Source organism: Felis catus, chromosome D1 (genome assembly GCF_018350175.1).
Source record: "Felis catus isolate Fca126 chromosome D1, F.catus_Fca126_mat1.0, whole genome shotgun sequence".
NCBI lineage: Eukaryota > Metazoa > Chordata > Mammalia > Carnivora > Felidae > Felis > Felis catus.
Genome location: NC_058377.1, coordinates 33553986 through 33577156, shown reverse-complemented (window position 1 = coordinate 33577156; position 23171 = coordinate 33553986). Strand labels below are relative to the sequence as shown.

The following is a 23171-nucleotide window of genomic DNA, read 5'->3' as shown; positions in this document are numbered from 1 at the left end:
ACTTTGTAGATTTACCCACCACAGAGAGGACAAATGAAGTTCTTGGTGTAGGACAACATTTCTCAGAAAGCACTTTTCTTTTTATGTTCCATTGCTATCTATCTATCTCCTTCCACCTGGGTGCTTCCTCTTTACTGAAGCTTTGGAAATTAGACCTTAAGTTTAAATGTAGTGGGGATAGACTTGATATTTGTTGTCTTAAAACCTCAAGAACTTCCCAGATGGAATCTGGAATCTGGCGCTTATACACAGAAGGCAAAGAACAAAGAAAGAGGCAGACCACTCCAGATTGGTAGGTGGTAGGTTTAATACACAAGGGAACTTACATAGGAGGCTTGTCTTGGATAGTCACAAAACAAGTAGATATCTGTACCCTCTGGCCAAAATCCTAAGAGTTTATAAAGTTGTTTGACCCTTAAACAACATGAAGGTTGGGGATGCCAAACACCAATTCAGTGTATAGCTTTTAACTTAACTTAAAACATATAGCTTTTAACTTCCCCAAAACTTTACTAATAGCCTACTGTTGACTAGAAGCCTTATTGATAACATGGACAATCATTAACATATAGTTTGTATTTTATATCCATTATATACTAGGTTCTTACAACAAAGTAAGCTAGATAAAGGAAAATGTTATTAAGAAAATCATGAGAGAAAATACACTTACAGTACTATATTATATTTATTGAAAATAATCCTTATGTAAGTGGACCTGTACACTTCAAACCCATGTTGTTCAAGGTTCAACCGTATAGAGGCTGTCACTGGATTCAGTAAGGTATACCATCCAGGTTGTCACAACACATTACTTTCTCAAATCTGAATCCTTGAAAACAGCTCCAGCTTTATCAAAGTACATTCAGCTTCAGTATCAATCAGAGCCACTACTTTATATTTATTTCTTGGAAACCAGTGAATACTGAGCTCAACATAAGGCCTCCAATCTCTTCCAGTGGACCTTATCTGGAGACAATACTGGCCTGCATCTTATACCTGGGCATAGGAGACACCAACCCCAAATAACACTCTGCTGTATCAGGCAGGGCATTAAGGATGGTAGAGGCAGATGAGGTATATCTGACTAACACAGCACTGGGTGCTGCTTTATCTTTTCAGGTAGGGTTTTTCATAGGCAGACCAACACAGCACTGGGCACTGGTATATCTTTTAAGGTAGGGTCCCAGCAGCAATGAAATCAAACCACATTAGCTTCCAGTTATTTTTACTAGACTCTTTACAGCCAAGCCTTTTGACTTTTTAAATTCCCTCTTTGTCTTGGGTCTTTCCCACAGTTCATACTCATCCCTAAGATTTGTCAGTTTCTCCCAGATCAACAATAGATTGCCAAACATCATAAATGTCTTGTCCCACAACTGGGCTCAGCATGGATATCAGTGCCCCTTACCAGGTCCTGTGGGTGGGCTGGAGTACCTTGGCTTTCATTTCTGGAGTGAATGTGGCCTGAACAGAGCCCTCAAAGACAGGGACATAGATAGCCTGTCTCATTCCTAATGGCTTAAGAAATTGTTGTATGTCCTCTATAGATTTCCAGGGCCCTCAGGGAGACCTGCTCAGGGAGATTCCCCTCATTGGACCAAGCCTCCATGAAGGCTAAAATAATTCAATCTGTAAGGGAGTATTTTGAATTCCCCGAAAGCCATAGGGCTGCTATTGGAAGACAGAATGTGTTGCTCATTTTTTCTGCTTCCTACCTGGCCAGAGAAATGCCATCCCATTCCTATAGCTATGCCAACCATGTATGGATACTGTCCCTGGTTTTTGCTGAAATTTGGCAGCTATATAAATAAACTTAGTGGAAGTATATTCTCTCATCGTTAGCATTTCCTGAACTGGGGGCTGGCCTTAGTTTTAGGAGTCAGATGGCACAAAGTGTTTTGTTTGTTTTGTTGTCAATGGCCAAAAAATCTTCCTCTTTGTTCCTACCTTCCCAGGATTCCACCTCTTTTTTTTTTTAATTTTTTTAAGTTTATGTTTTAATTTTGAGAGAGACAGAGACAGCATGAGTGTGGGAGGGGCAGAGAGAGAAGGAGAGACAGAATCCTAAGCAGGATTGTGCTGCCAGCATAAAAAGAGATGCGGGGCTCGAACTCACAAAACTATGAGATCAGAGATCATGACCTGAGCCGAAACCAAGAATGGGACACTTAACCGACTGAGCCATCCAGGTACCCCTCAGGATTCCACCTCTTAATGTCCCAATCAGGCTTTGTTACAAGTGCTCCAACCTTAATCTGTGGCAGCGTGCACACTCTTAGCTTGTCAAAATAGCATGCTAAAGTCTCCAGCTCATCCTGCTCTCCCACCTTGTCTGCCAGCTCCAAGCTAGCAGAGTAATGGACACCTTCACATCCTTCTCCAAACTCAGCACTTCTAACTTTCTAACCTGAGCTTCAGCCTCTAGTTGGGCATTGGCAGCCAGCTGAACTGCCCACAGTAGAGGCTAGCCCACTGCGGAGGCAAGCATTTCACTTCTTTGCCACAATGCACTATGCACATTCCTCAAACAAATACATTAAACCAGTCAATATTTTGGGGGTGTTCCTGTATTCACATGGAAATCCACAAGCATCTAACATACAGGCCACAATTCCCCACACGGAGGTTGATGGACAGCTGAGGATTTTCCCCATAGATATCTCTTTCCAAATGCCCATTCCCTCAGTCTCCTGGCTGGCTCACCAACTGTTGGTTCAAAACCTGGAGAGTGTGATGCTAAGTGAAATAAGCCATACAGAGAAAGACAGATACCATATGGTTTCACTCTTATGTGGATCCTGAGAAACTTAACAGGAACCCATGGGGGAGGGGAAGGAAAAAAAAAAGAGGTTAGAGTGGGAGAGAGCCAAAGCATAAGAGGCTGTTAAAAACTGAGAACAAACTGAGGGTTGATGGGGGATGGGAGGGAGGAGAGGGTGGGTGAAGGGTATTGAGGAGGGCACCTTTTGGGATGAGCACTGGGTGTTGTATGGAAACCAATTTGTCAATAAATTTCATATATAATAAAAAAAAAAAAACCTTAGGAGTTTCCTAGGTGAAATCTGAAACTGGCCCCCATAACACAGAGGGCAGAGAGACACAGAAGAAAGGAAACAAGCCAATCCATATTGGTAGGTGGCAAGTTTAATAAGCAATTAGGCTTGAACAGCCACAAGATGAGATGTCTACACCCACCAGTCAAATCTTAAAATTTTCTATAGAGATCTTAACTGGGCTCGGTCTTGTGTGTATGTCCAGGTGGTCTCAGCAACACCTTGCCCTCTTCAGGCTGCATCCTTGAAAATTGACTCCTTTTTCCTCTATCTAATCTATCTCTGTATAAAGTTTAATTCCAATCAGAGCATGGAAAGTGAGGGTCTGTACAGGAGAGTTACTGAGATACCCTTTCAACATACCACAATGTAAGAAATTACAATTATTTTTAAAGTATATACCAACTTTTAACCTCCCATGATTTTGTGGAATCAAGCCAGAGACCTAAGATCAAGCATGAGAAGCCTATCATTTAAGATCTTTCAGTGCAGGATGCAGAGAGTAGGGGTATATTAGGAGAATGCTTTCTAATGCTTACCCCCAAATATCAAATTACTCATTATAACCTTGCCTCTCAGTTTCTGGAGGTGATTTCTGTGTCCTCTGCCATAATATTTATTAATAACTAACTTAGCACTTTCTGCCTAATGATAATTACCTCATTAAACTTTTTTTTTTATGAGGGGAAATAAGGCCAACAGAACACTGGCATGGGGAAGGGGCTAAATGAATGTGAGAGTTCAGGGGATAGGAAGGTGGTACCTGGACCACTAAGGAAAGTCCACAAGAAGGCTGACAGTTTATCTCTGGGTCCCAGGACAGACGAGGAAGAGTCAGAAGACAAATGACAATAGAAAGGACAAATGAAAGAGGCACCAAAACCCTCAAAGAACCAGGACCATTGCCCCAGGTTCACCAGTCAGGACAGCTCCCCTAAGTTGTTGGAGGACTATAGAAACTAAGTCCCAAACTTTGCCTGATTCCACTAGCCTCAAGTTGTCCCCTCTTCAAAACAGGACTGAACTGTAGAAGAAAAAGAGAAAGAAAGAAAAAGAAAGAAAGAAAGAAAGAAAGAAAGAAAGAAAGAAAGAAAGAAAGAAAGAAGAAAGAAAGAAAGAAAGAAAGAAAGAAAGAAAGAAAGAAAGAAAGAAAGAAAGAAAGAAAGAAAGAAAGAGGTGCAGGAGCCACCAACCCAAGAAATGCTCCAGCTCCAGTGCCACAAAAGTAGCCTGCACATACACAGACACTCTAGCCTCAGCATCCCACCACAGACAACTTAATTGCCTTTTCAATGCCTGAGAATGATCTTCCTGAGGCCTGGGACCTGGACTCACTCAAATCTTCTCTTCACTTTACAGAGAAGTCTTTATCTCCAAATAGACCTCTTCTAAATAGGTACCCCCTCTCTAGCACCATCCCACCTCTTGGTCTACACCTCTACTCACTTCCTGTTCATTTTCTTCATAGCACACACCATACTTAAAAATCTATATTCCTTTGTTTCTCTTTTTACTGCCTGTCTTCTTGATAAGCTTGGAAGCTCTTTTTACACAGTAACTGTATTTATTTGCCATGCTTATTCAGTATCAAGGACAATATCAGGCAAAAATAGTATAGACTTCATAAAGACTTGTGAAATAAATAAAGGAATGTTGATTATCCTATGCCATGGTAGAAAGTGTTGGAGATGACTATTGTGTCATCCCTTTAATTCAGGATAGGATCTTATCTTCAAAGCCATGTCTGAGCTTGGCACTGGGAATAAATAAGGGCTGGAGTACTCCTGTTTTCTGATGCCTAATGCATAATTGGGAAATGGAGGTAGTTAAAGGGACTGAGTAGGATTTGTTGATTAGAAATGGAGTACAAGAGGGGCACCTGAGTGGCTCAGTTGGTTAAGCATCCGACTTTGGATCACTCATGATCGCATGGTTTGTGAGTTCAAGTGGTTTGAGTTCAAACCCCGTGGCGGGCTCTGTGCTGACAGCTGGAGCCTGGAGCTGCTTCGAATTCTATGTCTCCCTCTTTTTCTGCCCCTCCCCCACTCACTCTCTGTCTCTCTGCCTCTCTCCCAAAAGTAAATAAAGATTAATTTTAAAAAATGTAATAGAAGAAATGATAGAAAAACAGCTTTTGCAGTAATCCTCCTTCATTCAATTTTTATCTCAGAATGCTTTAGAGTTTTCCATATGTATCCTATTTTTAGTTCTTAGTTTTTAAATGCATAATTTACACAGCTTCAAAAGAATAATTGTAACATATGAATATGCACGTGCATACTTATGATAGTGCATCTATCAGCACAATATTACCTTTTCTCCTGGCTTTAAAATGTATACCTTTGCACCTTAGAATAATGAGTCTACATGGATTGGTGTCAAACAAATGGCTCTACCATTCTTTATTAGTTTTCCTGTTGTAGTCCTTTATACGAAGAACAAAGACTATTTTTTAAAGGTTGTTTTTATAGAATGCTTCCTCAGGTAATACAAAAAAGAAGAAAGGGTTTGCTTCTGAATAGGACTACATATACTAGGTTAAGTCTTTTGGGGCAATACTGTCAACAGCATAACAATACCTTTAATGTATTCCATTCAAGTCTGTAAGTTTCTCAGATTGACCTGTCAACCACTCAGACTTTTTACCCTATAAGTGAACACTAGTCCTCTTATATCATCAAGCCAGTCATCTGAGTCTCCCTTACACTAAATTCATTTGCTAATGACTTTTCTGCTTACTTCTGTTTATCAGCTCACTATCATCTGACTTCTATCCTTTCTGCTTTCATTACACTCAGGTCGCCCTTCCCAGAATTAATGTTGATTGAGAATGTACATGCTTAGTATATGTAGCCTTACTAACCCTTACAACAACCCTATGAATGTTGTATCAGAGTTCTCAGGTTGTCAGCAATGGAAACCAGCTCTGATGAAATTCAGCAAAAGGAAGTTTAGGGGAAGTATACTGAAATTCTCAGCATCAATGGGAAGGACAAAAATCCAAGCTCAGAAAGAAATGAGCAGAAGCTAAGATATTTCTAGAGAGCTAAGAATCAGCAACTACAGCAATAATTTGTGCTCAGAACACTGCTGCCAAAATAAAGGAGCAAATGCTCACACTGACATGTTGTTAACTATGTACTAAATACCATTATTTTATATAACACATATGCACATATCACAATTTGTAATAAATATCATTTTTCTCTGCTTTGTATCTGTGTCTCAAAGTTTAAAAGCCCCATGAAGGCAGAAACAATGTGTGTTTTATTAACTGATGCATACCTAATGCCAAGCACAGTAGCTGGAACTGGATGAAATAGGTACTATTATCATTCTCATCTCATACATGAGGAAACTGAAGCAGAGGCAGGCTAAATATATCCCAAAGCCACACAGTTGGCAAGTGATAGATTCAGGATTCAGATGTAGAAGACCTGTCTCTAAAATCTGTGCCCTTAATCACCATCACACAGATTCCATCCATTTTAGTCTTTTTATTCTTGTGGTCAAGATTAGACTTCCAAAGGACCCATCTAGCTGATATTCATTGGGTCACATACATGCCCATCAGCTAAGGAAGAGGGAGCCCATGATTATCAAGCAACTAAATTCAATTCACTGAGGAAGCAGTAATTCCTTCAGAAGAAATCAGGGTATTGCAAAGAAAATAAAATGAGAAACCAAAGAACAACAAACATCTTCTCACAATGACCTTCAGAGAAACTATTATCTTCCCCATTTTAAAGATGAGGAAACTGAAGCATGAATATAAATTATAATGTTTTATTCTTATAGAAAATATACTTAAAGTACTGGATTAAATGGTATTTCCCCAAAATTCATATGTACCCAGAATCTGTGAATACGAATTTATTTGGAAATAAAGTCTTTGTAGATGTAATCAAGTTAGGATAATATCACACTGGATTAGGGGTGGGCTCTAATCCAATGATTGGTGTCCTTACAAGAAGGAAGAAATGTGGATTCAGACACACAGAGTGGGAGTCTGCCATGTAATGATGGAGGCAATGATTGGAATGATGTGTCTACAAGCCAAGGAATGCAAGGATTGCTGGCACTACCAGAAGCTAAGTAAAGATAAGGAAGAATCTTCCCAAGAGCCTTCAGGGAAAGTATGGTCCTGCCCACATCTTGATTTCAGACTTCTGGTCTCCAGAATTGTGAGAGAATAATTTCCCTTGTTTTAAGGTCCCTAGTTTATGGCAGCCTTTGGAAACTATTACACTCAAGCTCAAAAAACATGAACTTATCTTAAATAACAGAACTCCTGAGAGGAATATATTGTATTATATTTTCTTCCAACCCTCATGCCCTCACTGTACCTCTAATCCTCAACTACCAAGTTCTCCCCCCGATTGTCTAATCTATCTCCCACTCCTACCAAATAGGACATAATTTTGAGACTTATTCCTCCTATAATCGTGACCACTAATCTCCCTCTGGCCACAATGAACCTAGGTAGTATTACATTGCTTCCCATCCTACTCAACCTTGTGTTAATAAGATAAACTAGTATACTAATTCAGAAATAGAGCACAATAATGTAACATTTCCATTTAAAACAGCTTTATGAGGACACAGGCACCATGATCATAGGAGATGAAGGCTCGGGGGGGGGGGGTGGTATCTAAAAGCATTCTATCCTTTGGTTCACACTTATGTGCCTAACGACTCTGTTCCCTTTTTCTAAAAGTATTGACATTTGGCCTTTTAAACACTTTGAATCACTATTCCTTCTTTTATTTTTTTTTTATTCCTTCTTTTAAAACCCTATCTTCCTGGGGAAAAAAATTTTGACTTTCTGAAACTAGCCACTTTGGTTTATCATCTTTATTATAACCTAATGACTTCCACCACGCTAAGCCAAAAAATAATCTGATTTCTATTACCCTTATATCAGTAGTAAATTATGATCTTCAAATAAGCAGAAGATCCATCTTACAAACGGGATGCTATTTAGCAACGGAGAGGGTATGGCAACGGTTGTTTACTCAACCAACCAGTAATGTCTCCCCTATGCCTCTATGTGGTAGGCACACTTCTAAGCAGTTAATACTTATTAACTCACTTAGTCTTTGTAAAAACCCAGAAGGTAACTATTATCATCACTATCACTTTATGTATGAGGAAACTGAGGCACAGACAAGTTAATAAGAACCTTGTGTATTAATTCTCTAAGGCTGTCATAACAAACCACCACAACTGGATGACTTAACAGAAATTCAGTGTCTCACAGTCCTCAAGGCTAAAAGTTTGAAATCAAGGTGCCAGTAGGATTGGTTCCTTCTGAGACTGTGAGGAAGAATCTGACTCATGCCTCTCTCCTGCCTTCTGATCGTTTGCTGGCAATCTTTGGTGCTTCTTGGCTTGTAGATAGATGCATTACCCCAATCTCTGCTTTCATCTTCACATGATTTTGTAGTTGCTGTTCATGTTTAATCTTTATACTTATCTTGGCTTTGTGAACTATGAATGCTGATGTGAGTTGGTATAATCAGAAACATCCTAACAAACAATGTGGGAAAAGGATGTGAATAAAATTATCCTGTGTAAAACAGTAGGAAAAGAAAGAGAAAAGATTATAAATTGTGTGTGGTCTCAGTCTCTTAAAAGTGTTTTGAACATAGCTAAAGGAATATTGTATATAGCATATTCAGTCTCATTTGACAGCATGCAATTAATTGTGTGAGTTATGTTTACTATTTCTTATTTCAATTATACAGTTTAGAAAAGTTCATGTCCTTTTGAACCACAACATTTCTTCTGCCTTCTTGTATATCATACTTGCAATAAACTACATCTTTCACTTCCAGTGAAGGACATAAAGGATAGATGGAAAGGACCCATTTAGGAAAAAAACATTTAAATATGATGACCATTTGGAGAAATTACTGAAATGAAAATAATAGGCTTCCATTTCTAAAGTAATAAAATCCATTTTACTAGACTACCCATTTGCCCCATTGTAGATGTTAGACATAATAAAAGGTTGTCAGTCCTTAGAAATAAGAAGTGTAATCCACTTCTAACAAGTAGACTCACCACACACTCTTTACATCATCTGACAGTCTTGATTGCATCAAGAATCTCTAAAGTAATAATTATCTATAAAACAATATACAAACTACTAGGTTAAGTAAATGCATAACTTAACCTTTAGTAAAACAAGGAAGATATCAGAACAAAGTTTACTATTAGATTTTTTCCAATATTATTAAATTGACCTGATGACTAAATTCACTTTAAAAGCCATTACAACTAGAATTAACCTAGAAACCTAACTTAGGAAATTTGAATTAAAAACAATCATGTTAGCTTTTATTTTATTGATGTATATCCAGTAAGTAGAAGTTTTTTAATTACACAGCACATAAGAAAGGGAACAAGGAGTGTTAGATGGAATATGATATTTATAATTTTATATGTTAATACCCCCCTTATGTTATTTAAATAATTCAGAAACTTATTTTAGATTGGTACATGGGGAAACTGAGGCAGGAAACAAATGTGAGAAACCGAATCTGTATTGGTCACAGAATCTCTTTTTCCTTAGGATGAGTTTTAATTTATTGCAGAAGATGCCTGGCAGGCCTGCCCCCATCAAATCTGTCAGAATTGCAATGGAAAAACACAGTTTAGACTCAATACAGGCGGGACATCTGTACTACATATATCCTCTATAGTGTCTTTCTTGAAATAGAAGACACATGCTAAGCTTAAGAGACAATCTTGGCAGGCTATAAGACAGTTCTAGGGTAAATTAGCCTTCAGTTATTATAGCATGCAACTAGAGGAGCTGAGAATGAACAATAGCATATGCCTTTGGGTAAATCTATAGATAGATAGGTAGTTTTCTAGGGCTGGAGTGGGAACGGGGATTAACTGTTAAAGGGAGGAGGGATCTTATTGGAGTGATGGAAATGTTTTATTTTTTTTTAAGTATAATTTACTGTCAAATTGGTTTCCATACAACACCCAGTGCTCATCCCAACAAGTGCTCTCCTCCATGCCCATCACCCACATTCCCCTCTCCCCCACCCCCATCGACCCTCAGTTTGTTCTCAGTCCTTACGAGTCTCTTATGGTTTGCCTCCCTCCCTCTCTGTAACTTTTTCCCCCTTACAGTCCCCCATCGTCTTCTGTTAAGTTTCGCAAGATCCACATATGAGTGAAAGCATATAGTATCTGTCTTTCTCTGCCTGACTTATTTCACTTAGCATATTACCCTCCAGTTCCATCCATGTTGCTGCAAATGGCCAGATTTCATTCTTTCTCATTGCTAAGTAGTATTCCATTGTATATATAAACCACATGTTCTTTATCCACTCATCAGTTGATGGACATTTAGGCTTTTTCCATAATTTGGCTATTGTTGAGAGTGCTGCTATAAACCTTGGGGTACATGTGCCCCTCTGCATCAGCACTCCTGTATCCCTTGGGTAAATTCCTAGCAGTGATACTGCTGGGTCATAAGGTAGTTCTAGTTTCAATTTTTTGAGGAACCTCCACACTGTTTTCCAGAGCAGCTGCACCAGTTTGCATTCCCACCAACAGTGCAAGAGGGTTTCCGTTTCTCTACATCTTCGCCAGCATCAATAGTCTCCTGAGTTGTTCATTTTAGCCACTCTGACTGGTGTGAGGTGGTATCTCAGTGTGGTTTTGATTTGTATTTCTCTGATATGAGTGACATTGAGCATCTTTTCATGTGTCTGTTGGCCATCTGGATGTCTTCTTTGGAAAAGTGTATAGTCATGTCTTCTGCCCATTTCTTCACTGGATTATTTGTTTATCGTGTGTGGAGATGGGGAGTTCTTTATACATTTTAGATACTACCCCCTTATCCGATGTGTCATTTGCAAATATCTTTTCCCATTCCGTCAGTTGTCTTTTAGTCTTGTTGATTGTTTCCTTTGCTGTGCAGAAGTTCTTTATCTTGATGAGATCCCAATAGTTCATTTTTGCTTTTAATTTCCTTGCCTTGGGAGATGGTTGAGTAAGGAATTGCTGCTGCTAAGGTCAAAGAGGTTTTTTTCCTGCTTTCTCCTATAGGGTTTTGATGGTTTCCTGTCTCACATTCAGGTCTTTCTTCCATTTTGAGTTTATTTTTGTGTATGATGTAAGAAAGTGGTCTGGTTTTATTCTTCTGTACATTTCTGTCCAATTCTCTCAGCACCATTTTCTAAAAAACACAGCACCATTTGTTAAAATGCTCTTTTTCCCATTGGGTACTCTTTCCTGCTTTGTCAAAGGTTAGTTGGCCATACATTTGTGCATCCAATTCTGGGTTCTCTATTTAATTCCATTGGTCTATGTGTCTGTTTTTGTTCCAATACCATACTGTCTTGATGATTACAGCTTTTTAGTAGAGGCTAAAGTCTGGGATTGTGATGCTTCCCACTTTGGTTTTCTTCTTCAATATTACTTTGGCTATTCAGGGTCTTTTGTGGTTCCACACAAATTTTAAGATTGTTTCTTCTAGCTTTGAGAAGAATGGTGGTGTAATTTTGATTGAGATTGTATTGAATGTGTAGATTGCTTTGGGTAGTATTGATCTCTTAAGAATATTTATTCTTCCAATCCATGAGCATGGAATGTCTTTCCATTTCTTTGTATCTTCTTCAATTTCTTTCGAAGCTTTCTATAGTTTTCAGCACATAGAACTTTTACATCTTTGGCTAGGTTCATTCCTAGGTATTTTATGGTACAATTGTGAATGGGATCAGTTTCTTTATTTGTTTTTCTGTTGCTTCATTATTAGTTTCTAAGAATGCAACTGATTTCTGTACATTAATTTTATATCCTGCAACCTTGCTGAATTCATCAGTTCAATCAGTTGTAGTAGACTTTTAGTGGAGTCTATCTGGTTTTCCATGTATAGTATCATACCATCTGCAAAAATTGAAAGCTTGCCTTCATCTTTGCCAATTTTGATGCCTTTGAGTTCCTTTTGTTGTCTGATTTCTGATGCTAGAACTTCCGACACTATGTTAAACAATAGCAGTGAGAGTGAACATTTCTGTCATGTTCCTGATCTCAAGGGGAAAGCTGTCAGTTTTTCCCCATTGACAATGATAATAGCTGTGGGCTTTTCATAAATCACTTCTATGATTTTAACTATGTTCCCTCTATCCCAACTTTATTGAGGGTTTTCATCAAGAAAGGATGCTGTATTTTTTAATGTTTGTTGGTTTGTTGGTTTGTTTGTTTTTTAGTTTTATTTTTTAATTTGCACCCAAATTAGTTAGCATATAGTGCAACAATGATTTCACGAGTAGATTCCTTAATTTCCCTAACACATTTAGCCCATCCCCCCCTCCCACAACCCCTCCAGTAACCCTCTGTTTGTTATTCACATTTAAGGGTCTCTTATGTTTCATCCCCCTGCCTGTCTTTATATTATTTTTGTTTCCCTTCCCTTAAGTTCATCTGTTTTGTGTCTTAAAGTGCTCATATGAGTAAAGTCATATGATTTTTGTCTTTCTCTGACTGACTAATTTCACTTAGCATAATACCCTCTAGTTCCATCCACATAGTTGCAAATGGCAAGATTTCATTCTTTTTGATTGCTGAGTAATACTTCATTGCATATATCTTCTTTATCCATTCATCCATCTATGGACATTTGGGCTCCTTCCACACTTTGGCTATTGTTGATAGTGCTGCTATAAATATTGGGGTTCATGTGTCATTTTGTTGGTGGGGTTCATGTGGGGTTCATGTTCATTTTATTGGCATATAATTTTCCATAGTATTCCCTGATAATTGCTTGTATTTCTGAGGGACTGGCTGTAATAAATTCATTTTCATTTGTGATTTTACCTATTTGGGTCCTCTCACTTTTCTTTTTGAGAAGCCTGGCTGGAGGTTTATCAATTTTGTTTATTTTTTCAAAAAACCAACCCTTGGTTTCATTGATCTGTTCTACAGTTTTGTTGTTGTTTTTTTTCTTTTTTGGATTCTGTATTGTTTACTTATGTTCTGATCTTTATTATTTCTCTTCTTCTGCTGGGGTTGGGGTTGTCTTTGCTTTCTGCTTCTAGTTCCTTTAGGTGTGCTGTTAGATTTTGTATTTGGGATTTTTCTTGTTTCTTGAGATAGGCCTGGATCGCAATGTATTTTCCTCTTAGGACTGCCTTTGCCACATCGCAAAGGGTTTGGATTCTTGTGTTTTATTTTTCATTTGTTTCCATATATCTTTTAATTTCTTCTCTAGTTGCATGATCGACCCAATCATTCTTTAGTAAGATGTTCTTTAACCTCCATGCTTTTGGAGGTTTTCCAGATTTTTTCCTCTGGTTATTTTCAAGTTTCATAGCATTATGATCTGAAAGTATGCGTGGTATGATCTCAACTCTTATATTTATTGAGGGCTGTTTTGTGACCCAGTATGTGATCCACTTTAGAGAATGTTCTGTATGCACTCGAGAAGAAAGTATATTCTGTTGCTTTGGGATGTAGAGTTCTAAATATATCTGTCAAGTCCATCTGGTCCAATGTATCATTCAGGGCCCTTGTTTCTTTAATGATTCTGTGTCTAGATTATCTGTCCATTGCTATAAGTGGAGTATTAAAGTCCCCTGCAATTACCACAGTCTTATCAAAAACACTGTTTATGTTTGTGATTAATGGTTTTAAATATTTGGGTGGTCACAAATTTAGTGCATAGAAATTTATAATTGTTAGCTCTTCCTGATGGATATACCCTGTAATTACTATTTACATCTTGTTATAGTCTTTAATTTAAAGTCCTGTTCGTCTAAGCATGGCTATTCCAGTTTTCTTTTGACTTCCAGTAGCATGATACTGGTAGTATCATGATAGTTCTCCATCCCCTCACTTTCAATCTAAAAGTGTCCTCAGGTCTAAAATGAGTCTCTTGTAGACAGCAAATAGATGGGTCTTGGGTATTTTTATCCATTCTGATACCCTATGTCTTTTGGTTGGAGCATTTAGGTCATTTACATTCAGTGTTATTACTGAAAGATAAGGGTTTAGAGTAAGTTTGTTATCTGTAGGTTTCATGCTTGTAGTGATGTCTCTGGTACTTTATGGTCCTTGCAACATTTCCCTCACAAAGTTCCCCTTAGGCTCTTACAGGGCTGGTTTAGTGGTGATGAATTCCTTCAGTTTTTGTTTGGGAAACCTTTATCTCTCCTTCTATTCTGAATGAAAGGCTTGCTGGATAAAGGATTCTTGGCTGCATATTTTTCCTGTTCACCACATTAAAGATTTCTTGCCATTCCTTTCTGACCTAAGTTTCAGTAGATAGGTCTGTTACTACCCCTATGCTTCTATCTTTGTATGTTAAGGCCCATTTATCCCTAACTGCCTTGAGAATTCTCTCTTTATCCTTGTATTTTGCCAGTTTCAGTGTGATATGTCGGGCAGAAGACCGATTCAAGTTACATCTGAAGGGAGTTCTGTCTCTTGAATTTCAATGTCTGCTTCCTTCCACAGATCGAGGAAATTCCCAGCTATGATTTGTTCAAGTGCACCTTCAGCTCCTTTCTCTCTCTTCTTCTTGAAATCCTATGATACAGATATTGTTCCATTTGATTGCATTACTTATTTCTCTAATTCTCTCCTCTTGATCCTGGAATTTTTAATCTCTTTTTTTCTCAGCTTCCTCTTTTTCCATAATTTTATCTTCTAATTCACCTATCCTCCCCCTCTGCCTCTTCAATCCACACTGTGGCTACCTCCAGCTTATTTCGCACCTCATTTATAGCATTTTCTAATTCATCATGACTATTTTTTAGTTCCTTGATCTCTGCAGTAATAGATTCTCTGCTGTCTTCTATGACTTTTTCAAGCCCAGTGATTAATCTTGTAAATAGTATTCTAAATTCTTTTTCAGTTATGCTCCTCATATCTGTTTTCATCAATTCTTTATCTGTCCTTTTTCCCTGCAATTTCTTTTGAGGGGAATTCTTCCGTTTCATCATTTTGGCTAGTTTCTGTCCCTTATGAGTTTTAAAAGCTTGTTATGTGCTCTGCCCCTGTGAGTACTGCGATATTAAAGGGGGAATCATACACTGTCCAGAGTCTGGCTCTTCAGGACGTGTTTTTTGGAGAGTGTTCCTTGCTCTCTGTTGTTGTAACTTTGGTTATTTTATTTCTCTTCTTGTAGTGATGTTTTGGACTCTCCACGAGGCATGCTTTGATTTGTTCCTTGAAGTAGCCCTGGAAAGGAAAACAGACAAACAAACAGGAAACAAAGACATGCAAACACACAAACAAAACAAAGAAAGATACACACACACACACACACACACACACACACACACACAAGCAATCCAAAAGCAAAAACAAAACAAAAACAAAAAACAGAAACACCATCTACAAGTAAAGAAGAGGGTTGAGGCAGTGCTGATGGAAGAGCGCCTACAAAGAGAGAAATGACAGGCTTGGGGACAGAGAGAAAAAAACATTGACCAGGAAGAGAGACTAAATGGCTTAATCCAGAGAGAGAGAAAGGAAAATAAAGAAGGAAGCAGGGGAAACAAAAACAAGGTAAAGTTACCCAGAGAGAGACACTACATGGCTTGATTATTCCAGAGAGAGAGAAAGGAAAGTATAGAAGGAAGTGTAGAACATGAATCAAGCAAATTAATTAAATGTGTCTGCTTAAACAAACCAACAACCAGAGTAACCAGCCTAGAGGAGGGAAGAGATAAGAAGGGAGAATATATACAAATAACAAGAGATGTCCTGTAATTTATCCAGGCTATATAGCAGCATTGGTCTGGATGATGGAGCCATCTGGTTCTACAGAATCTATCCTGCTCCAGGAGATACGCAGTTACCCAGCATGGAGTGGTGTGGTTTGGTGTAAACTGGTTCCACCTCCACTATGGGCCCCCAGAGACTGATTCCTGAGGCCCCGCCTTGGTGGGGGGTTGGGGGGGAATGGAATCCCCTGGTCTCTTCTCCACAGACCCAGTGGACTCCATTCCAGTCATCTTCAATGTGTCACAGGTGCAGATGGAGCAGTCCTTCTTGCTCCACTAACTCCCTTGACCCAGCACTTGGCTAGGATTCAAAGTCCTGCTCCATGCACTCTGGCACTAGGGAAGCACGCCTCTGTGTGGCCCAATATGTGGTCCTGGCTGGCTTCGTCTGTGCTGCAGGACTTCAGGGAGGACTGCCTTTTCCTGCTGGGGACTGCCCCGCTGACCTAGCCACTGAGCCCAGGGGTGTCAGATGCAGGCAGGCTTTGTACTGTCTCACAGCACTCCAGGGAAGGGGCCACTTTCTCCTACTGCAGAATGCGCTCAACATACCACTGAACACAGGGTTGGCTCCCCTCCTTCCCAGGTGTGCAGACAGGGCAGCTGGCCCCAGTCCATAGAAAGCCCCATAGTTAGAAATGGGATCCCTCTCAGTCCCAGTCCGAGGTTTATCTCTTGTCTAGATACAGTCCTACACTTCCCCAGCCACTCTTTCTCTTCCCTTTGTCTCTCTGCAAAAGGGGATCTCTCCCCTCCATGCCTACGTGGCCCATTTTATCTTCCCCAGTTCATAATCACCCACCTATAGCCAGTCAAGGATGCCCTGGTGTCTCTTTTTTAGACTCAGTCTCTTTTCCTCCCAGGCTCTTGGGGTTCAAAGTCCTTTGGCTTCAGCACTTCTTTTTTGAGAAATGTGGAAAGTATGGATACCTCTACTTCTCCACCATGTTTGGCCTGCTTCTGTGATGGAAATATTTTAAAACTGCATCATGATGATGGCTGAACAACTCAGTAAAATTACTAATTCAAAATAATTGAATTGTACACTTGGAATGAGTGAATTTTTATAGCATTCAGATTATACCTCAATAGAGCTTTCTGTTTTTTAAAAGAAGCTTTTAAGATAAAACCATGGCACCTCTGGGCCTACATCAAATTTATACATGGCTGTGGTTTCAGGAACTTTCTAGGCTAAAGTATGAGTAGTAATATTGAGACTATTCTTCTCCTCCAACATTCAGGAAACAAGCAGGAGACTAACTAATATCTGATTCAAGTCACTAAAATAACATCAATAGCTCAGATCCCTAAAATCTATTTCCCTTCCTTTTTGATAAAAATATCCAATCAATAAGGGAACCTGGGTGGCTCAGTGGGTTAAGTGTTTGACTCTTGATTTTGGCTCAGGTCATGATGTCAGGGTTTGTGAGTTTGGACCTCATGTCAGGCTCTGCGCAGACAGAAATGAGCCTGCTTATGATTGTCTCTCTTTCTCTCTGCCCCTCTCTTGCTCTTGCACACATGAGCTCTCTCTCTCTGTCTCTCTCTTTCTCAAAATAAATAAATAAACATTTTTTAAAGAATATTCAATCAATAACAACATAAGTTGTAACTTCTCTATAAAAATTCCATTTGGATTCTAAATATCACGATGCTAGTGACCCAAACTTGTTTTCCCATGCAGGTTCAAAAAGGAAATTGGTTTGTGTTATCAATCTAGGTCCATCATTCCTAATGCAGTTAGGAGGCAATGCACACCAACAGCAGTCCCTGATATAGAAGGACATAATATTCCAGGTCAAGAACTAGAAATCATGGTAGAACTGCTTGGTGATCTTTGTTCCACATATGCCCACCATCTCTAACCTAGTCTTGAGCTGTGAGACTATTAGAAAATTTGCCTTGATTTCTAAACAGCCTTGATTTGTATTTTTTTCTTTTCTTTCAGCAGAGAGTTTAGGCATTATATGTCCAGCTTTGGTGCCTGTTATAGACTGAATTATTCCCCCTTATATTATGGACTAAATGTTTGTGTCCTCTCAAAATTCATATATTGAGACCCTAACTTGCAAAGTGGCTATATTTGCGTATGGGGCCTCTGAGGAAGTAATTAAGGTTAAACAGGGCCATAAGGGAGAATCCCTAAAGTGATAGGATTAGTGTCTTTATAGAAAGAGACCCAGAGAATACCCTCACTCTCTCCTGCCTCCACCCTTGCCCCAACCCAGTGAAGACACAGAAAGAAGGTAGCCATCTACAAACCAGGAGGAGAGGTCTCACTAGAAATCTACCTGGGTGGCACTTTGATCTTGGGCTTCCCAGCCTCTGGAACTATGAGAAATAAATGTCTGCTGCTCAAGTCACTCAATTTGGCATTTGTTACAATAGCCCTGGCAAACTAATACAGTGTTTTCCTCAGTTTTCTTTGGCTATTTTTTTTCTATCTCAGGCAGGAGAGAAAGGTTTGAGATAAAAGATAAAATCCAATATTAGACACTTTGGAATTTTTCTGGCAACAGTCTCAAGACACTGTTTTTGCAAGAATACCTCATTGTCTCTAGATCCTCCCTTTCACTTTACCTGCTGCCAGAAATCCTCTTCTGTGCCTGTCTTAGTCAGTTTGGGCTGCTATAACAAAATACTGAGTGGCTTATAAAAAAAAGAAATTTATTTCTTACAGTTCTGGAGGCTGGAAGTTTGAGATCAGAGTGTGCCAGTATGGTTAAATTCTGATAAGAGCTCCCTCCCAGGTTGCAAACTACTGACTTCTCATTAGACCCTCAGATAGGGGGAAGATGAGAAAGGAATTCTTTGGGGCGTTTTTATTTATAAGGGCACAAATCCCATTCGTGAGGGCTTCATTCTTATGACCTCATTGCCTTGCAAAGGCTCCACCTTCTAACATCATCACACTGGTGTTAGGATTTCAACATATGAATTTGGTGGGTACACAGCATTTAATCCATTGCATGTCCTACTGTGACTTACCTCTTTACCTCTTCCACAGATCGTTATTTTTCTATGCTTTTCTGACTCTGCTTGCCTCCCCACCCAGCTAAATCTCAGGGACTATTATTTCAGGCATGCATGCACTATAATTGCAGTTTCCCTCTCCTCTTCCTTGACATTCTGTCTACCCTCTATTTCGTTGTTCCCAACTCCAGTTGCCCTGTATGCCACAGTTACCAGGGGTGCTGCTTAACAATGAAGATTGCCTGTTCCAGTCCAGATCTTCTGATCCGAAAGAAGCTCACTGAGGGGTAAGGTCCTGGAATTTGGATTTTTTTAAAGATTCTCAAGTTATTCTTATGCCAAGCATGATTTGGGAGCTATTAACAATTCTCTAACCAGAATGACCCTAATAGTAATTTTTCCTACTTAGCTGTGAAGCATTTCAACAGAACATCACAATGCCACACTGGTTGGATCAAACCACTTCAACCACTTAATGAAATTTAAGCCTTCTGACTCCTCAAAACATTTTCAGTATAGTTTATTGACCTTCCTTTAAGTTTTCCCAGTCACCTAAATTATCCTTCTTCCAAGCTGTGTCTTGGAAGCAGCAGGAAGCATTGTTGCCATGTTACTAAGAAAATATAGGCCAGCAGCTTTCAACTGTGGCTGCACATTCGACTCACCTTGGGAGTGTTTAAAAATACTGGGGTCTGGATTCTACCCCTTAGAGGCTATAATTTAATTGGCCTAACATGGAATCTACATATCCGTATTTTTTAAAACTCCCCAAATGATTCTAATGTGCAGCCACTGATCTAGGCCATTTGACACCAATTATCTCAACTTCCAACAGCTCCCCCCAGTCTACACACACACACACCCCTCAACATTTTTTTCTAACTTAACTTACACTTTCTCCTTTTCACAGAACACATGCCTATTTACTTTCAAGACTCCTTCAGAAACTCACTTACACTTTTTCCCCATTCTCTTCTCCATCTTTAACCTCACTCTTATACGTATTTAAGCAAATACGTATGGTTTCAAACATATATGAATCTCCTCTATCTTATAAAAGTTCTACTACCACCAGCAACACAACAATGACAGCAACATTACATTTTCTTCATCCATTCAAAGTCAAACTCCTCTAATAAGATCATGTATTCCCATTTCTCCACTCTTTCTCTGGTTCCTCTAACTTCCAACTTCAGTTACTTCCCACCCCACTAACCTAAATACAACCAACAGATTAATTTCCCAGTATACATCTGACCATGCCACCCCTTTATTTAAAAACTCCCCAGTGAGGGGCCCCTGGGTGGCTCAGTCGGTTAAGCATCTGACTTTGGCTCGGGTCATGATCTCGCAGTTTGTGGTTTCGAGACCCACACTGGGCTCTGTGCTGACAGCTCAGAACCTGGAGTCTGGTTTGGATTCTGTGTCTCCTTCTCGCTCTGCCCCTCCCATGCCTATGCTCTGTCTCTCTCTGTCTATCAATAATAAATAAATGTTAAAAAAAAATTTTTAAACTCCCCAATGAATACTTACTACTTTCACTAGGAAAGATTTATTTGGCAGAGTGCAGGGTATTGGAGATACTAGGATACTGGAGATACTAGGCACACAGATACCAATATAGAAAGTAAACAAGATTACATCCTCAAAGAATTCAGAGTGGTAAGGGAATTTGTACTTTGGTGACCATACAATTAATTCTACTTGAAAATTAAAGTTTTTATATTTGTTTGGCCATTTGAGACCACTGATATTGGATTTATCCCTCCAATTTGATCTCTTAATAAAGCACTTGTTATAAGGATAAGTAGGACAATTAGAATAGACATGTGAACCTAAAACTGATTCCAAAGTCTTGCCACTTGCCACTTAGTGCAAAGAAAAGGAAAGAATTAATTACAGTTCTGAGGTTCCTTTTCAGGATGACTTGGAAGACAGTGAGGCAACAGGCACTCCACAAAATCAAGGCTGCTTTGAGAAGAAGACTAGATCAAAACCTTAGAGCATGTGAAACAGGGAGGGATGAACCAAGAATCTACAGAAATTGAAAGGCCCAGGACCTAGGTTAGTGGGAAGCCTAGTTACAGTTCAGTTTCTTAAAAATTAGAAAATATAGGGTACCGGGGTGGCTCAGCCAGTTGACCGTATAACTCTTGATTTCAGCTCAGGTCATGATCTCATGGTCATGAGATCGAGCACCACATCGAGCTCCACACTGAGCTTGGAGCCTACTTGGAATTCTCTCTCTCCCTCTCTCTCTCTGCCTGTCCCCCACTTGTGCTCTCTCTGTCTCAAAATAAATAAATAAACTTTTTTTTCTAGATTAGAAAGTGCATTTATGTACCTGAAAGATGTTTCTGATTGTAAGCAGTTTCTTCCTTAGTGCAAAATAACTGAAGATTGAGAAGATTAATTCTATTTTTCTTTGTGCATTTTGGATGGAATTGTAGCTAACACACTTAAAATCTTTTTTCTCATCATTTACATTTTTGAAGGAAAAATTCATATGTTGCAAGGACTGTGAAACAAGGGAGAGAAAAACAACTCCACAGACCAGAAGTTACCTTCAATACCTATTTAATGGTTCCATATTTCTATTTTGTTCTATACTTTCAAATACATTTTATAGACCTGTTCTGTTATATGTGAATGATGCTATAACTTCAGACAAGGAAATACATATCTTATTATGTTTTATTTTACATAATTGAACCATCTACAGTAGCATTGTTTCAGAAATAAAGACAAATGATTTAACTTTTTAATTAAGCCTTAAAACCCCAATTAAATGCCTAAATTGCAAAGAACCATTTCAGCCTAAATTGTCTTTAGATTGCTGTGTGTGGATTTTTCCTATTGCTTGGTTGCTAACAGAAAAAGTAACAAAGAGCTATAAATCAAATTCACACTTTGTAATTGGTACTGTTAATGCATCTTTCATTGTCTAGCAAGACAAGAACAGAGAACATACAATGCTTCAGGTAAAACACAAACTCACTCAAATTGGCTGCAAGTGCCTTTTCTTAAGCTTGAGACTTTGGGAGTCTATTGGGCAACATGTACCTATGTATGTAGGACCTGAAACACTTATTAGGATATGACCAAATGGCTGCTTGGGTCTACCTGGGTCCAGGTGTATTTTACAGTGTCTGAAGGTGTGGTTTTTAAAAGATGGAATTTTGAGAGCAGAATCAGTTGAGAAAATTAATGAACACCCACATTTATTGAGTACTATATACCAGACATTGTAAACTCCTTTATGTAATTCTTGCATTTAACTACATACATGTCACTCCTGCAAAATAGAGAGTTTTTTTGTCTATTTGAGAAAACTGATGTTTTGAGAGGTTGGATAACCTATTGAAGATGACTTAACTAGAAAGTGACAGAATAGATATTCAGAGTTAGATTCTGAAACCTAACTGTACATTAAAACATTAACTTCAGGAAAAATACAAATTAAAACCATAGTTAGATGCCACTACACACCTATTAGAATTGAAAAAATCTAAATAGAGACACTACCAAGTGATGGCAAGGATGCAGGACAATTAAAATTCTTACGCATTGTTGGCACCAAAGGAAGGGTGCAAAATGGTGCAGCCATTTCGGAAAATAGTTGGGCATATTTTTATAAAGTTAAGTCTACATTTAGACCCACTAGTTCCATCCCTAAGTATTTACCCAACTAAATAAAAATTTATGTTCACACAAATTCCCATATACAAATGCTTATAGTACCTTTACTCATGAACACCTAAAACTGGAAACAGTCCTTCAACTGATGAATAGAATATAACACAGCAGTAAAAAAGAATGAACTACTAATACATGCAACAAAATGGATAAATCACAAATGCATTATTTTAAGTGAAAGAAACCAGGCTACGTATTTATTATTTCTTTTATATGACATTCTGGAAGAGGCAAAACTATAGGGACAGACAATAAATCAGTGGTTGCAAGAAGTTGGGTATGTAGGGAGGAGTTGACTATAAAAAGACATGGGAAAATTTGGGCGTGAAAAAACTATTCTATATCTTGATCTCATGGGAAAGGAGAGGTATTGAATCTGAACTATTTAAGCATTCCAACTGTTTCTAATGTACAGCCAAATTTGGAAAGTTTGCACTAAGGCAATGGTTTTCAACTGTGCTGTTTCCTCACTTTGATATGTCATAATCAGGCATGTGTACTTTATCACAATTAATGTGTTACTAATAACAAGTTAAGAAGTTTATAGTTGATATTTTAATATTTAAATTAGAGATGACTCAAATTTAATTCTAAAATAATGTCTTTTGCTTTATTTTCTTTCTTCCTTTTCTTTCTTCCTTGCCCATAAAAAGCCATTTTCAGTGGAAAAGACAAAAAGCAACCATAACCCAAG

At 38.6% G+C, this 23171-nt stretch overlaps 1 long non-coding RNA gene across 1 annotated transcript; it reads left to right on the top strand.

Moving 5' to 3' along the window:
• Window positions 1-237: 237 nt before the first annotated feature.
• LOC123380434 lies at window positions 238-21580 on the top strand. Its single transcript, XR_006586179.1, has 3 exons — window positions 238-292; window positions 18973-19068; window positions 21277-21580. It is a non-coding gene; the product is annotated as an uncharacterized LOC123380434 (long non-coding RNA).
• Window positions 21581-23171: the final 1591 nt, after the last annotated feature.